Source organism: Microcaecilia unicolor, chromosome 14 (genome assembly GCF_901765095.1).
Source record: "Microcaecilia unicolor chromosome 14, aMicUni1.1, whole genome shotgun sequence".
NCBI classification, from domain to species: Eukaryota; Metazoa; Chordata; class Amphibia; order Gymnophiona; family Siphonopidae; genus Microcaecilia; species Microcaecilia unicolor.
Window position 1 is genome coordinate 53,113,604 of NC_044044.1, and position 16,255 is coordinate 53,129,858.

At 45.8% G+C, this 16,255-nt stretch overlaps 1 protein-coding gene across 2 annotated transcripts in view; it reads left to right on the plus strand.

Moving 5' to 3' along the window:
* Positions 1-16,255, plus strand: part of LOC115458322 — a 164,132-nt gene that overhangs the window by 79,757 nt on the left and 68,120 nt on the right. The gene's annotated exons all lie outside the window — the stretch shown is intronic.

A 16,255-nucleotide genomic window follows, 5' to 3' on the forward strand; every position in this document is an offset into this window, starting at 1 on the left:
GGACCGATTCAACAAATTGTCTGTGTGGAAGGAAATATAATCCTACATGTGATTTTATTATGTCTTTTTTTAATGCCTCTGAATTTTGCAGGGATAGATCTTAATGGTTGTCTTAGCACTATTATCCTATAAAAGCAGTGTTAGCTGAGTGGATGGGGCAAATAGTGAGGGAAAACCCAAGCATCCTTGCATCAGCAGATATGCAGCAAAAGCACATTAACCTTTCAAGGCATGGAGGAGTAATCTTCTTTTGCATTTCCTCTTTCCTTATCTTTTCCCATCTGGCTTTCCTCAGAGTACTCATGTATCATCTCCAAATTTTACTTTAGCTTGTAACCAGGGGTGTGCTGATAAATTGTTAACAGGGGGCTCTCTCTCGCCAGCAAAGTAAATGAGAATTCAGGAGGGGCCCAAGCCCACATTTTGGGATCCATTTGTTAAAGTAGCCATGGAGAACCGGCTCCCAAAATTCTTAAAAACTTAACAAACGGCTCTCGAGAGCCTGTGAGAGCCTGCTCCAGCACACCACTGGCTGGTAAATTGTTATCAGGGGGCTCTCTCTCGCCAGCAAAGTAAAAGAGAATTCAGGAGGGGCCCAAGCCCACATTTTGGGATCCATTTGTTAAAGTAGCCATGGAGAACCGGCTCCCAAAATTCTTAAAAACTTAACAAACGGCTCTCGAGAGCCTGTGAGAGCCTACTCCAGCACACCACTGGCTGGTAAATTGTTATCAGGGGGCTCTCTCTCGCCAGCAAAGTAAAAGAGAATTCAGGAGGGGCCCAAGCCCACATTTTGGGATCCATTTGTTAAAGTAGCCATGGAGAACCGGCTCCCAAAATTCTTAAAAACTTAACAAACGGCTCTCGAGAGCCTGTGAGAGCCTGCTCCAGCACACCACTGGCTGGTAAATTGTTATCAGGGGGCTCTCTCTCGCCAGCAAAGTAAAAGAGAATTCAGGAGGGGCCCAAGCCCACATTTTGGGATCCATTTGTTAAAGTAGCCATGGAGAACCGGCTCCCAAAATTCTTAAAAACTTAACAAACGGCTCTCGAGAGCCTGTGAGAGCCTACTCCAGCACACCACTGGCTGGTAAATTGTTATCAGGGGGCTCTCTCTCGCCAGCAAAGTAAAAGAGAATTCAGGAGGGGCCCAAGCCCACATTTTGGGATCCATTTGTTAAAGTAGCCATGGAGAACCGGCTCCCAAAATTCTTAAAAACTTAACAAATGGCTCTCGAGAGCCTGCTCCAGCACACCACTGCTTGTAACTCACTCTCAGAGTTACACCAGGTATGGCACCACCCTTCATGCTGGGGGACCTCCATTGAGGCTCTTCAGAAGACCCACCCAGGGATCAGTATAGAAGCTCTGTCCCACAAGTGTCAACACCAGATGCTGGGAAATCTATTTCTCTGGTACACCCAGCCCAAGGTGCAGGAGGCTGAGGTGGGGAACAGGACCCAAATGTCAGAGAGTGTAAAGCACTAGGTCCTTAATCTGCACCTTTGGATGGTATTTTTTTCCCACTGATTGCCTTGCATGAAATCTCTGCACTATGACACAGATTGATACAAGTCTGCTGAGAAACAGGACTGTAAATTCTACATATTCTATTTTTACAAAATTCCCACCCACAACATATTCTGTGCTATTCCAATCTCTTCATCTTTCGCTGTGGCCAGCTCGGGTTGAATAATGTTTCACACATTTCTCTTTCCGTTGCATGAATTTTTGTTTTTCTAAATCAATAAACAAATCATAAAAAATATCCCTCATTCTGTCAAAGTAAAACTTGTAAGCTGAAGAACACTAGCATCCTGTGTCATTGTTTCCAGGAACTGCTGAAGGTATGAACGGAGGGAGAGTCTGGTTCATGCATGTTTTCAGCAGCTGATTTACATTTTCAATAGTTTGGAAGATATATATAAGTCCTGAAACTGAAAAGGAGAGGGTGTAGGCAAGGTCTCTTCACAATCTCCTACACGACCGTGCTTATAAACCTTCTGAGTGGTATAGGAAAAAAGCCACTAAAATTATTCAGGTTCTGCAAGACGAACCCTAAAAAGAAAGGCTTAAGACACTCAAAATGTACTCGCTGGAGGTAAGGAAAGGGGGAAATAATAAAAACTCACATATTTGGCAAGCTTCAATAAAGTACCAGAGGGTTAAAATCTAGAGATGGGCTGTTGTTTACAACGACATGGGAACTGTGAATGACATCCCATGTAACTGCATGTTATTAATGAACGAAAATAAGCAGAAAAATACACGACATTTTGCCTATAATAGTGTTCACTCTTTCAAAAGAGTACACACTGAGGTGAATGGGGTGAATTATATAAATCGCGCCTAAAGAAATCAGCATAGAAAAAAAATCGCATAACTGCTATTCTATAAGCTGCGCCTAAAGTTAGCTGCGGTTTTTAGACTAGCGCTTATGTGCAGGGGTCATGTGTAAATTTAGGTACATTCATTTGAACCAACAAAAACATGCTGCAAATGCCCCCACCTAAATTTACGTACAGAACTCCCTTATTCTATAATTGCGCACGTAACTGAAATCCATGCCCATGCTACTACTACTACTACTACTTAACATTTCTAGAGCGCTACTAGGGTTACGCAGCGCTGTACAAATTAACAAAAAAAGGACAGTCCCTGCTCAAAGGAGTTTACAATCTAATGCTACTACTACTACTACTACTATTTAGCATTTCTATAACGCTACAAGGCATACGCAGCGCTGCACAAACATAGAAGAAAGACAGTCCCTGCTTACAATCTAATAGACAAAAAATAAAGTAATCAAATCAATTAATGTGTACAGGAAGGAGGAGGGTAGGTGGAGGCAGGTGGTTACAAGTGGTTACGAGTCAAAAGCAATGTTAAAGAGGTGGGCTTTCAGTCTAGATTTAAAGGTGGCCAAGGAAGGGGCAAGACGTAGGGGCTCAGGAAGTTTATTCCAGGCGTAGGGTGCAGCGAGACAGAAGGTGCGAAGTCTGGAGTTGGCAGTAGTGGAGAAGGGAACAGATAAGAAGGATTTATCCATGGAGCGGAGTGCACGGGAAGGGGTGTAGGGAAGGACGAGTGTGGAGAGATACTGGGGAGCAGCAGAGTGAGTACATTTATAGGTTAGTAGAAGAAGTTTGAACAGGATGCGAAAACGGATAGGGAGCCAGTGAAGCGACTTGAGGAGAGGGGTAGTATGAGTAAAGCGACCCTGGCAGAAGACGAGACGGGCAGCAGAGTTTTGGACCGATTGGAGAGGGGAAAGGTGACTAAGTGGGAGGCCAGCAAGAAGCAGATTGCAGTAGTCTAAACGAGAGGTGACAAGGGCGAAATGTCAAGTTGGGGCAGTCTAGGTTTCCTGAATAGGGGTATGTGGTTAGGTGCCGAAGGCGACATTGAAGAGGTGGGCTTTGAGCAAGGCTTTGAAGATGCGCAGGGAGGGGGCTTGGCGTATGGGCTCAGGGAGTTTATTCCAGGCATGGGGTGAGGCAAGGCAGAAAGAGCGGAGCCTGGAGTTGGCGGTGGTGGAAAAGGGTACTGAAAGGAGGGATTTGTCTTGAGAGCGGAGGTTACGGGTCGAAACGTAAGGGGAGATGAGGGAAGAGAGGTAAGGAGGGGCTGCAGATCAGGTGCATTTGTAGGTTAATAGGAGAAGCTTGAATTGTATGCGGTATCTGATCGGGAGCCAGTGAAGTGACTTGAGCAGAGGGGTGATATGAGTATATCGGTCCTGGCGGAAGATAAGCTGTGAAGCAGCGTTCTGAACGGACTGAAGGGGGGATAGATGGCAAAGTGGGAGGCCAGTGAGGAGCAGGTTGCAGTAGTCAAGGCAAGAGGTGATGAGAGAGTGGATGAGAGTTCGGGTAGTGTGCTCAGAGAGGAAAGGGCGAATTTTGCTAATGTTAAAGAGGAAGAAGCGACAGGTCTTGGCAATCTGCTGGATATGCGCAGAGAAGGAGAGGGAGGAGTTGAAGATGACTCCAAGGTTGCGGGCAGATGAGACTGGGACGATGAGGGTGTTATCAACTGAGATAGAGAGTGGAGGGAGAGGAGAAGTGGGTTTGGGAGGGAAGACAATAAGCTCGGTCTTGGCCATGCTCCACCCTAAAATGCCCATAACCCTCCCATTTCTGTGCCCCCATTTCTAGGATGTGCATAAAATTTAGTCATGGATCATACGCCTTAATTTACGTGCATACCTGTTAATTGATTTCAATTAGTGCCAATAATGGCTTGTTAAAAAGCCAATTATTGGGCGCGTGCCCAAATTTGTGTATGCAATTTTTGGCAACTTTTATAAAATCAGGGGGACTATGTGCAAAGAGGATGTGCTCTTTTAAAAGAGTACACATTCAATGACTTTGCTCTCATGATGACAAAATAGCCAAATGAAAACAAATAAAATGATTTTTATTATACCCAGAAACAACATGGGAAATGATATGAAAGTTTTCTGGCTGCCCATCCCTATCAAATTCTCCAGAGAAAAGAATTCTGCTTGCTGTGTTTGACCTCTTGAATGTGTAGAAACAAGACTCAGTCAACAAGTTTTAGGTGATGACATTTTTACCGGCCTAAGTCAATACATCTGTGACTGGTTTTCAACAGGCCAGCTCCTTGCGTCTGGTCAGTGAAGTGATGGATCTGGGCAAGGGAGTATTCAAAGCTAAAGTATAGAGGTAACCCACTAAAAATATTACTACCTACTTGTTTTTTGGCCCCTGTTTCCATACAGGAGGAAAATCGGAGACAAAGGATTGTAATCTGAAACTGCAGAAAGGAAAGGCCAGAGTTAAAATGAGAAAATACTTTGAGGGTGGTGGAGGCCTTAAATCACCTATCAATCATTTATTTGAAATAACACGAGAAATGTCAATGACACTTTCCATGTTATTTTTCATATCGTTCTTAATCTGAAATGACAGGAAGTCAAAAGAAAATTTCAGGGGGTTTTCTCCATGACGTTAATAATGTACACCAAGCTTAAAAGCACCTACTGAAGTCTTCAGTAGGTGTCTGTTGAAGATCAGTGTGCCTGTAGTTAACATTATTAATGAAACTGCCCTGAAACAAAACAAGGAACCCACAAATGACACATGAAACTAAACAAAATACATTTTTTGCCTGCACACCCCTATTATCGATGTCAAGCATTATAGTATTACATTAGTATGAGTGGGGAAATGTTTTGCCATTCAATTATGGTTTTCAGTGCTATTCATATTAATACTTTGGTGCTGATTTTCAAAGCACTTAAACTTATAATGTTACGTGGAGGGGCATTTTCGTTTTGCTCAAAATGTCCAGAACCTGAATAGCAAATATAGCGGTTTTCAAAACAGCAAAACATCTATATTTTCTCGAAAATGGCCACTTGCTAGATGTTTTTGTGCTCTGTGCGTTTATCTTTTTGGTCCATTTTTGAAAAAAAAAAAAACCCATCCAAGTGAAAAACACACAAAATTCAAGTCATTGGGATGTGGGAGGAGCCAGCATTCTTAGTAGACTAGCCGCACAGATATCCCAGCAGAGCATGGGGGCAGGGTTGCCATATAAAAAAAAAAATTCCACTTCCGGTTATGCAGTGAGCGAAGCGGCAGCAGCTGTTTGAAGCTCCGGGAACCCCCGCTCTAAATCTGACAATAACAAGTCACATCGCGCTCAGAAACGCCCTCCCTCGCGAATTTAAGTTCTTGGCTGCATGGACAAGTTCGTCCATAAATCCCCCACCGAAATGGCGCAGAAAACCGGTACGAAATCCAGGGGGAAGGTCGGAAGCGGAGAAAACAAAATGGCGGACGGCCCCGCGGTCGCGGCGCCGGCATTCACAGAGATGCAGTTGGAACAACTAACATCAGCAGTGGTTCGCGCGATGGATCCGCGCTGGGATGCACTGTCAAAGCGCCTGGAATCCATCCAAACTGGGCTTGACGGACTGGAGACCAGAACGGGAGACCTGGAAGTGAGAGTCGCGGCTTTGGAGGATGATACACGTGCGCAGGGCCCCGATATCGCCCAACTACAGCAGCAGCTAGAGGAACAAGCCGCTAAGCTGGAGGACCTAGAAAACAGGTCCAGAAGGAACAATATAAGAATGGTGGGGATTCCAGAGCGGATACAAGATAGAAACTTGTCGGACTGGCTGGAGAATTGGCTTTCAAAAGAATTAGCTTTGACTGACTCTACAGGACATTTGGTTGTTGAGAGGGCACATAGAGTAGGGCGCCGAATGGAAAATGCTCAGCGTCCCAGAGTAGTAGTGGCAAAGCTCATGAACTTCAGACATAAAATTGAAATACTGCAGGGATACCGCCAGAAAAGAGAGTCTTTAAGCTTTGAGGGGCAGAAGATAATGATTTTTCAAGACTTCTCACAGAAAGTACAAGAACAGAGGCGGGCATTCCATCCACTCTGTGCGGAATTGGCACAAAAGAATGTAAAATTTGCGTTGATGTATCCCGCACATTTGAAAATAAGATACCAGGACACATGGAAACACTTTCAAAGCGTGGCAGAGGCTAAGGCCTTTACAATTGACCACAAACTAGGCAAACAGCCATGAGCGTCATAAATGGAGGGCGGAAGAACAAGATACAGTGCCTTTTATTGACAAAAGTGACTGGTAAAACTTGGTTTGTTTGAGCGAAAGCGGGGACTCCCTCTGCAAAATCCGGAATTCTAGACCCGTGAGTAGATTGCGGAATAGGGGTAAAAGAAAGAAGGGAGACCGTAGGAAGGGGTAGGGATGGGGGAAAAGGGGGGGAACTCGTCCAAGCATTGGTATTGTAAAGAGGGGACCTGGTTGTGGGCTATAAGGAATAACTGTAATAAAGGGGCAATAACAAGTGAAAGACTGAGGGGGCAGGGTGCGAGTAAGAAAAAAGTACAGATCATGATATTACCGAGTTTATCCAGAAAGATAAAAACACTGAGCAGGGCAAGGAGCAAAATAAAAAGAAACTGCAGAGAGGGTGACAACCCATTGTTAGTCATACACACGGCATTATGATGGTCAGATTGGTGTCTTGGAACGTTGGGGGTATTAGTTCTCCCATAAAAAGATCTAAAATATTGACTGAATTAAAACGACACAAAGCAGACATAGTGTGTTTACAGGAAACCCGACTCACAGAGATAGAACATGCTAAGCTAAAGAGATCCTGGGTGGGGGAGAGTTTTGCAGCGACCCCACAGGGTAGGAGAGGAGGAGTGGCAGTATTGTTCCGGAAGGGGCTAAATTATAAAGCTCAACTGTTGGCTAAAGGAGTGCAAGGAAATTATATAATATTGCAAGTATGGTTGCAAGGAGTGGAATTTATCTTGGTGGGAATTTATGGGCCAACGACACATGACCCACAGTTTTATAACACAATCATAGGTCACTGTATGGGAAGCCACCAGAAGAAAACAGTTATAATGGGCGACCTTAATATGGTGGCGGACCCTGAGATAGACTGCACAAACCCCACATCTCAGCATTATGCGGGGAATAGAACACAGGAGTTTCGGACCCTCTCACAGGCTCTCAGTTTGATAGATGTTTGGAGAACATTACATCCTGGGGAAAAAGATTTTACACATAGGTCTAGAGCACATGGCACACTGGCCCGACTAGATTACATATTAGTAGAACGTACAATGTTCCCACAGGTAAGGGCCGCAACTATTGGCCCTGAGGTGATTTCTGACCATGCGTTAATATGGATAGATCTGGAGGTATTGAACAATGAGAGGGGAGGGAGGGGATGGCGTTTCCCAACGCATCTGGCCATGGACCCTCATTTTCAAGAGTATTTAAAGGAAAAATGGGAGAATTATGCAGAGAATAATAAAGAGCATGCACGTGACCAGCCCGCGTTGTTTTGGTCCGCCTCGAAGGCGGTACTACGGGGGGAGATTATTGCCTATTGTAGTCGTAAGCAGAAGATAAGGGCACAAGCCATATTGAATTTAGAAGAGCAAATGAAAAAAGCTAAACAAAAGCATATCCAACACCCAACCAGAGTAACACTGGAGAATTTGAAAGCTGCGCAAGTGGCACTTAATTCACTATTACAAGAGAGAGAGAACAGATCAATGTTGTATTACAAATACAAGCTACAGAGATATGGGAACCGGTCAGGGAAACTTTTAGCGCGGCTAATTAAAAACTGGGGGGGGCCTAGGTCAGTTGCAGCACTTAAGGACCCGCAAGGGAAAATAATTTCAGATCAGAAAGGCATCGGGAAAATGTTCACCGATTACTTTGCTAATCTATACTCGGTAGAGCAGGGGCCGGTAAATAGGCACCTTTCTGAGTACCTTAAGAAAGCAGGCCTGGCTCAGATATCCCAGGAAGGGCAAGAAGGGCTAAACAGTCCAATAACACTGTTAGAGGTACAGAAGGTAGTTAAATCCTTAAAACGGTACTCAGCGCCAGGACCAGACGGATATTCTGGGGAATACTATAAAATGTTGCCCCCAGATGCATTAGCATCCCTGCTGGAATATCTTGAAGAGATAGTGGGAGCTGGGGAATTTCCTTTGCATACAAATGCGGCGCTTATTACAATGATCCCCAAACCTGGAAAGCCGGCAGATGAGGTGGGCTCTTATAGGCCAATCTCACTGCTAAATTTAGACGTGAAGTTGTTAGCTAAGATTCTGGCAGAGAGACTGGCCCAGTGGTTACCTACACTTATAGGCCCGGAACAGGTGGGGTTCGTGCGGAGGCGACAGACAACACATAATGTTAGGAAGCTACTACTTGCAATAGCCTCATGTCATAACAAGGGAGAGCCTGCAATGGTGATAAGTTTGGACGCGGAGAAGGCATTTGACCTTGTAAGGTGGGACTTCCTATTTGCAACATTAGAGAAAATGGGCATACAGGGCTGGTTTGTGCAGGCGGTTAAGGCACTATACCGCAACCCAAAGGCGAAGGTGATAGTGAATGGGATCAGTGAAGAGGAGTTTGTAATTGAGAGGGGGACAAGGCAGGGTTGCCCGTTGTCGCCCTTGCTCTTTATACTGGCGCTGGAACCACTGTTGAGAGTGGTGAAAGCTACAAAGCAAATTGAGGGTGTAAAGATGGCAACACATGAGGTGAAGATATTAGCATACGCAGATGATCTGATGGTAACTTTAACAAATCCAGATCAATCGTTAGAAGTACTGCTGGAGAGTATAGATCAATATGGTCAGATATCAGGGTTCAAACTAAACAAAGCCAAGTCCTACGTTCTTACATTGGGCCCAGAGACGCCATCAGTCGCGGGTGGGACTATGTCACTGCAGAGAGCGACAGAAACAATTAAATACTTAGGAGTACATATTCCCTCAGACCTCACAAAACTATATGAACAAAACATACGTCGAATAGTTAAAGATACTGAGTTAAGTTTAGCAACATGGGCCTCTCTGCCGCTTTCCCTGAGGGGAAGAATAGCACTATACAACATGGTGATCGTTCCTAGATGGCTGTATGTGCTGCAGACAATACCAGTATATTTAAAAAGATCAGATGAGAAAAAATTAAATACACTGACACAGCGATTCCTATGGCAGGGAAAGAGGGCACGCTTACCAATAGAAACGTTGCAGATCCCGGTGGAGTATGGGGGGTTGGGACTGCTTAGCATAAGATATTTCAACGTGGCTTGCGGGTTAAGACACATAAATGATTGGTTCAGAGCCACTCAAGAATACTCCAATACAGACCTAGAGTTACAATTAACACCAGGGGTGCATTTTAGTAATTATTTACACGGGACCGGAGTCAGTATTCCAGCTGTATTGGGGGAAACTGGTATCATGCAGACGGCCAGAGCAGCGTGGAAATGGGTCTGCCGTATGCACCGGTTCGACCCAAAAGTAACACCATTCCTCCCTATATGTGATAATGTGGCGTTTGTCCCAGGGCAGTTGTACTCAGTCTTTCGCAGGTGGGAGAAAAAGGGAATAAAGTATGTATTGCAAGTGGTTACAGAGGAGGGACGCATTAAACCCTTCTCAGTTTTGAAAGAGGAATTTACATTGTCAGATACAGAGTTTTTTCATTATGCTCAGCTAAAACATTATGTGGCATCATTGCGTTGGGAGCACCTGGCGGAAGATGTTCAGGAGGAGCTCTCAGCAGCCCTTTCACTGGGATCACAACAGAAAGTGCCTTTGTCCTTTTACCATAGGCACATCAGAGACACAATGCCAGAACCAAACTATAAAAAATTGGAGACGGACTGGCAACAGGACTTAAAAGTTAATATAACATCAGAAATAATTAAGACATTTGTTTTGTCCATTTCCAGGCGCTCGGTCTGGGTGGGACATTGGGAACAACAATATAAGTTTGCTTTTCGTCTTTATATACCACCTCGACGAGCTTTTTACATGGGACTCTCGCCATGGGGAGAATGCCCTAAGTGCAGATCAGAAGGTGCAACACTGGGCCACATGTTTTGGTCCTGCCAAGGAATAAACAGATTTTGGAAAGTATTGACACAGAACATATCCACATTATGGCAGCAACAGTGGGAGTGTGAGCCATTGTTATTATTTGGTCAATTTAAAATCAGACACCCGATTCCAAAAGGATATAAAAGCTTCATCAACAAAGCGGTGGTGGTCGCTAGACAAGTCATACTGAAAGAATGGCTGACGCACAAAATTCCCACAGTACAGCAGTGGCGCATGCAGATGATACATTTGATGCGTATGGAAAAAATAGGAGTAAAAGACATGAATTCGACTGCAGGCGAAGAATTACAACAGATATGGTCCCCCTTCTGGAATACTTTGACAGCACCAGCCAGGAGCTACCTCCTGAATATATAGACTCTAAAGCATGGACGAGAGGGAGGGAGGGAGGGTTAGGGAGGTAGGTAGGAGATGGGGAGGGTTGGTACTAGGGGGGATGAGGAGTGAAGGGGTAGGTAACAAGGAAGGGGGGGGAGGGGGGGGGAAAAAGAAACGTGTATAGGTAAAGGAATAGATAAGTTAAGATATGAGATAAAGTTGTATTATCGTTACAAGAATAAAATGTAGAATGGTGGCAAAGGGAGGGGGGGATGGGGAGAAAAAGATAAAAGACGAGAATATCCATAATTGGTTTACTTAGTGGGATAATTGTTAAATTGATGTTTTATTGATTATCTGTAAAATACTGACAATTGTCAAACTGAAGTTGATATGTTCTAATAAAAACAGAATTAAACATAACTGTATTTAATAAACCAAAACCTAATTATTTAAAAAAAAAAAAAAAATTCCTGCCCAAAAACCGCCCAAACCCCGCCCCTTCCGCCATCACCCCACCCCGCCGTCATCAGCCCCACCCCTTCCGTCATCAGCCCCGCCCCGTCATCATCAGCCCCGCCCCCACCATCATCGCCCCGCCCAATACGTCGGCAAACCCCACCCAAAACGTCACAAACTCCGCCTCTGTCACCATTAGCCCCACCCCCCGCCGGCCGAAAAACCGCCCCAAAACCCGCACAAAAAATCCAAAACCAGCCCAAAAAAACGCAACCCGCCCAATTGGGCGGGAAAACCGCCCATCTGGCAACCCTGCATGGGGGCTCTGCAGCAGGGGTGTAGCCAGACATCAGATTTTGGGTGGGCCTAAGGAAGAACTGGGTGGGCACCAATTGTTCTCCTCCCCCCAACCACCACCCAAAAAATATCTCAGCTGGTGGGAAAACGCTTCTTTCCACCTTGGCAGTCTGCAGCAGGCAAGCGCTGAAAACTGAACCTACGCAGGTGCCGGTATCATGGAGACAGGGCCGGTCTTAACAAGTGCGGGGCCCTGTGCAGTCCAATTTGATGGGGCCCCATCCTAGCCCCGCCCCCACCCTAGCTCCGCCCCATTGATAAGATTATTCCATTTTTAGAAATTTTTTTTATTTATGAAATTTCAAATAAAGACAAATGAAGCTAAACTTGTACAAAAAAACTGATTGAAATAATAAGCACAATGCTATTATCATGAAACCTCCCCTCCCCAGAAATTATTCAGTTCAAGTCCACTACAATTAGTAGTTCCAATTCTCATAACAAAGGAGAAAATAAGGAAAAATATTAAGAAAAGATCCAGCACAGTGCTACAGTGTACAAGGTATGCCAGGAATGCTTTATCTGCCTATGGCTGGAGAGAGGTTGAGTGACTCGATGCTGTCCGGGTCGGAGCGGAGGCACGAGGCAGAGTTGAGGCACGCTGAGCGGGGCCCCCTTAGGCGTGGGGCCCTATGCGGCCGCCTTGGTCGCCTCTGCCTAAGACCGGCCCTGCATGGAGAGTAGCGTTTTCGTTACCATCAGGAGGAAGTTTGTAGCTGGCTGAGCTTGGGATCCCACCAGCTACCACTAAACGTGTGCTACTGTTGGGTGGGCCTGAGCCCTAAGTGGGTGGGACCCAGGCCCACCTGTGGCTATGCCACTGCACTGCAGTATACTTCACCTACAAGCTCCCAGGTACACATCTCACCATTGCTCCCTTATACTGTATAGTGTGCCCTTCAAAATCCACCAAAAACCTACTGTACCCAACTGTACACCACTACAATAGCCCTTATGGATGCAGGTGTCACCTATATGTGGGTACAGTAGGTTGTTTTGTGCGTTTTGGAGGGCTCACACTTTCCTTCACAAGTGTAACAGAGTGGGATATGAGCCTGGGACCCCATCTCTACAGAGCACTGCACTGACCACTTGGTTACTGCTGCTCTAATAGGACTGGCTATCCAGCTTATAATCGAAAGACAAAAACGCCTATATTGCGACCTAAATCGGGAGATAGGCGTTTATCTCCCAAAAACGAATAACGCGGTATAATCGAAAGCCGAACTTGGACGTTTTCAACTGCACTCCATCGCGGAAGCGTACAAAGTTGACGGGGGCGTGTCGGAGGCGTGGTGAAGGCGGGATTGGGGCGTGGTTATCACCCGAACAGAGATGGGCGCCTTTCGCCGATAATGGAAAAAAAGTATGCGTTTGTAGCTAGAATTTAGGGCACTTTTCCTGGACCCTGTTTTTTCACGAATAAGGCCCCAAAAAGTGCCCTAAATGACCAGATTACCACCAGAGGGAATCGGGGATGACCTCCCCTGACTCCACCAGTGGCCACTAACCCCCTCCCACCACAAAAAATGATGTTTCACAACTTTTTATTTTCACCCTCAAATGTCATACCCACCTCCCTGGCAGCAGTATGCAGGTCCCTGGAGCAGTTGTTAGGGGGTGCAGTGGACTTCAGGCAGATGGACCCAGGCCCATCCCCCCCCCCCACCTGTTACAATTGTGCTGCTTAATGCTTAGTCGTCCAACCCCCCCAAACCCACTGTACCCACATGTAGGTGCCCCCCTTCACCCCTTAGGGCTATAGTAATGGTGTAGACTTGTGGGCAGTGGGTTTTGAGGGGGATTTGGGGGGGCTCAACACACAAGGGAAGGGTGCTATGCACCTGGGAGCTCTTTTACCTTTTTGTGTGTTTTTGTAAAAGTGCCCCCTAGGGTGGCCGATTGGTGTCCTGGCATGTGAGGGGGACCAGTGCACTACGAATTCTGGCCCCTCCCACGAACAAATGCCTTGGATTTATTCGTTTTTGAGCTGGGCGCTTTCATTTTCCATTATCACTGAAAAACAAAAACGCCCAGCTCACAAATTGTCGAATAAAACATGGATGTCTATTTTTTTCGAAAATACGGTTCGGTCCGCCCCTTCACGGACCCGTTCTCGGAGATAAACGCCCATGGAGATAGACGTTTTCATTCGATTATGCCCCTCCACATCATCTCTGGCTGTCATAGAGGCTGGCATGTACTGTTTCTTTCACATCTTTGGGGTGGGGATGGGAAAGGGTCAGTGACCACTGGGGAGGGTCATTCCTTTATTCCTCTAATGGTCATCTTGTCATTTAGGGCACTTTTTCATGGCTTATTCGCTCTAGAAAAAAAAAAGATCTAGCTCAAAATGTCTTCGTTTTAGTCCTGGATGTTTTCAGCCATAATGGAAGAAAATGAAAACGTCCAGGTCTTAGGAACACCCAAATCCTGCCCTTAACAAGACCCCAACATGCAGTGGCGTACCAAGGATGGGGCGGTGGTGGCGGACCGCCCCGGGTGTCAGCAGGTGTGGGGGGGGGGTGCTCCGGCACTGCAGTCCCCACCTTCCTACCGGCTCCGTCGACGGACAGATGACCCTCTTCTCCTGCCACCCGGCACCCAGCCTTTAAAAAAAAAAAACCTGTGAAGCGCCTCGCGTCTGCTCTGGTCTGCTGTAAAGGAAACAAATCACCTCATCGCATCGGCCCTTCCCTCACTGTGTCCCGCCCTCGCAGAAATAGGAAGTTACATCAGAGGGCGGGACACAGTGAGGGAAGGGCCAATGCAAAGAGGCGATTTGCTTCCTTTACAGAACAGCAGAGCAGACGCGAGGCACTTCACAGATTTTTTTTAAGGCTGTGTGGCAGGAGAAGAGGGTTGTCTGCCCATCGACGGAGCTGGTAGGCAGGTGAGGACTGGGTCGGGGAGGGGGGCCCAGATGGGAAAAGGGGACGGGGTCTGGGCCTGGGGGGGGGCTCAGATGGGAGAAGGGGCCTGGAGCTGGAACTGGGATCTGAGATGGGGGCAGGAAGGAGAATGGGGCCATGCCTGGGGCAAGTGGGAGAATTGGTCTGGGGCTGAAAAGTGGGGCCCTAATGCAAGGCATGTTGATAAAGGGGACTGGAACTGGGGGCTGAAAAGGAGGGTAGGTGGGATAAGGGGGCTAGTACTGGAACTGGGGGCTGAAAAGGGGCAGGGGCTAAAACTGTGAGGACTGGGGGCTGAAAAGGGGACAGGGAGAAGTGGCTGGGGGCTGAAAAGGAGGGGCAGCGAGAGGGAGGGCAGACCCTGGATGGATGGGAGAGGGAGGGCAAATGGTGGATTGAAGGGGCAGAGAGAAAAGGCAGAGAAGGGATGGCAGAGAGGGCAGACACTGGATGGCAGAGAGAGAGCGAAGACAGATGCTGGATGGAAGGAAGACGGTGAAAAGAAGATGAGGAAAGCAGAAACCAGAGACAACAAACTATAAATAAAATATATATTTTTATTTTTTTTGCTTTAGGATAAAGTGGTATTGTAGATGTGTTAATAAATGTTTATAAATAGAACATGTAAATAAGGTAATCTTTTTATTGGACTAATTTTAATACATTTTGACTAACTTTCAGAGAACAAAACCCCCTTCTTCAGGTCAAGATAGGATATTGTAACTGCACTCTACTGTATTGACCTGAGGAAGGAGGTTTTGGCCTCTGAAAGCTAAATGTATTAGTCCAATAAAATGGTATTATTTTATTTTCTATATTTGTTTTATTTCTATTTGTTAATTTGTAAAGTGGTAATTGGTATTTGTTAGGTTTTTTTTTCAAATGTACATCTGCTGTCTTTATATTTTGCACAGTACTAGGGGACATTTTCTGTTTCTGTGGTGTTGTATTGTATGCAGCAGAGTCTGGCATCTTGGGGGTTCAGTTTAACTTTTGTCTAAATAGAAAGTTTATGATTACTTATTCTGTAGTGGATTAGGGTGTATCTGTGTTTGTGAAAAATACATGGCTTTCAGTTGGCATTGACTGTGCAGGATCGACGATCTGTACTATTCTGTCTGGTTTCGTTTTACAACAGGTGAATTGATGTTCTAGTGTTCACTGTAGTATTAAGATGCTTTCCTTTTCCTTGTGTGACTTGTAAAAATGACTGCTTATGGTATGCTAGAATTGCTTTATAGGTCCTGAGTGTTTTGTATTCTCGGTATGCCTAATACTGGATTTTGGAGGGGGGTGTTAAAAAATTACCAGCCCCGGGTGCCAACTACCCTAGGTACGCCTCTGCCAACATGCCCCCTTGAGATTTGGATGCACTGGAGATGAACAGCATAGAGAAACATCTGGAAAATGGGTTTCAAAATACTGATTTGGAAATTTTGGCGAGAAAACGTCCAAATACTGCTTTATGCCACTTTTTAGATGTTTTTCTCTTTTGAAAATGAACCCCATAGTAACCTCTGTAACTTTGTAAGTCTATGTGCTTTAAAAATGAGCCTCGTGGAGGGGCATAATCGAACGCGAACACCCATCTCCATGGGCGTCTATCTCCGAGAACGGGTACGTGAAGGGGTGGGACAAACCATATTTTGGAAAAAAATGGGCGTCCATCTTTTTTCCGATAATACGGTTTGTGCCAGCCAAATGCATCGGATTTGTGCGGATTTGAACTGGGCGGTATCGTTGTT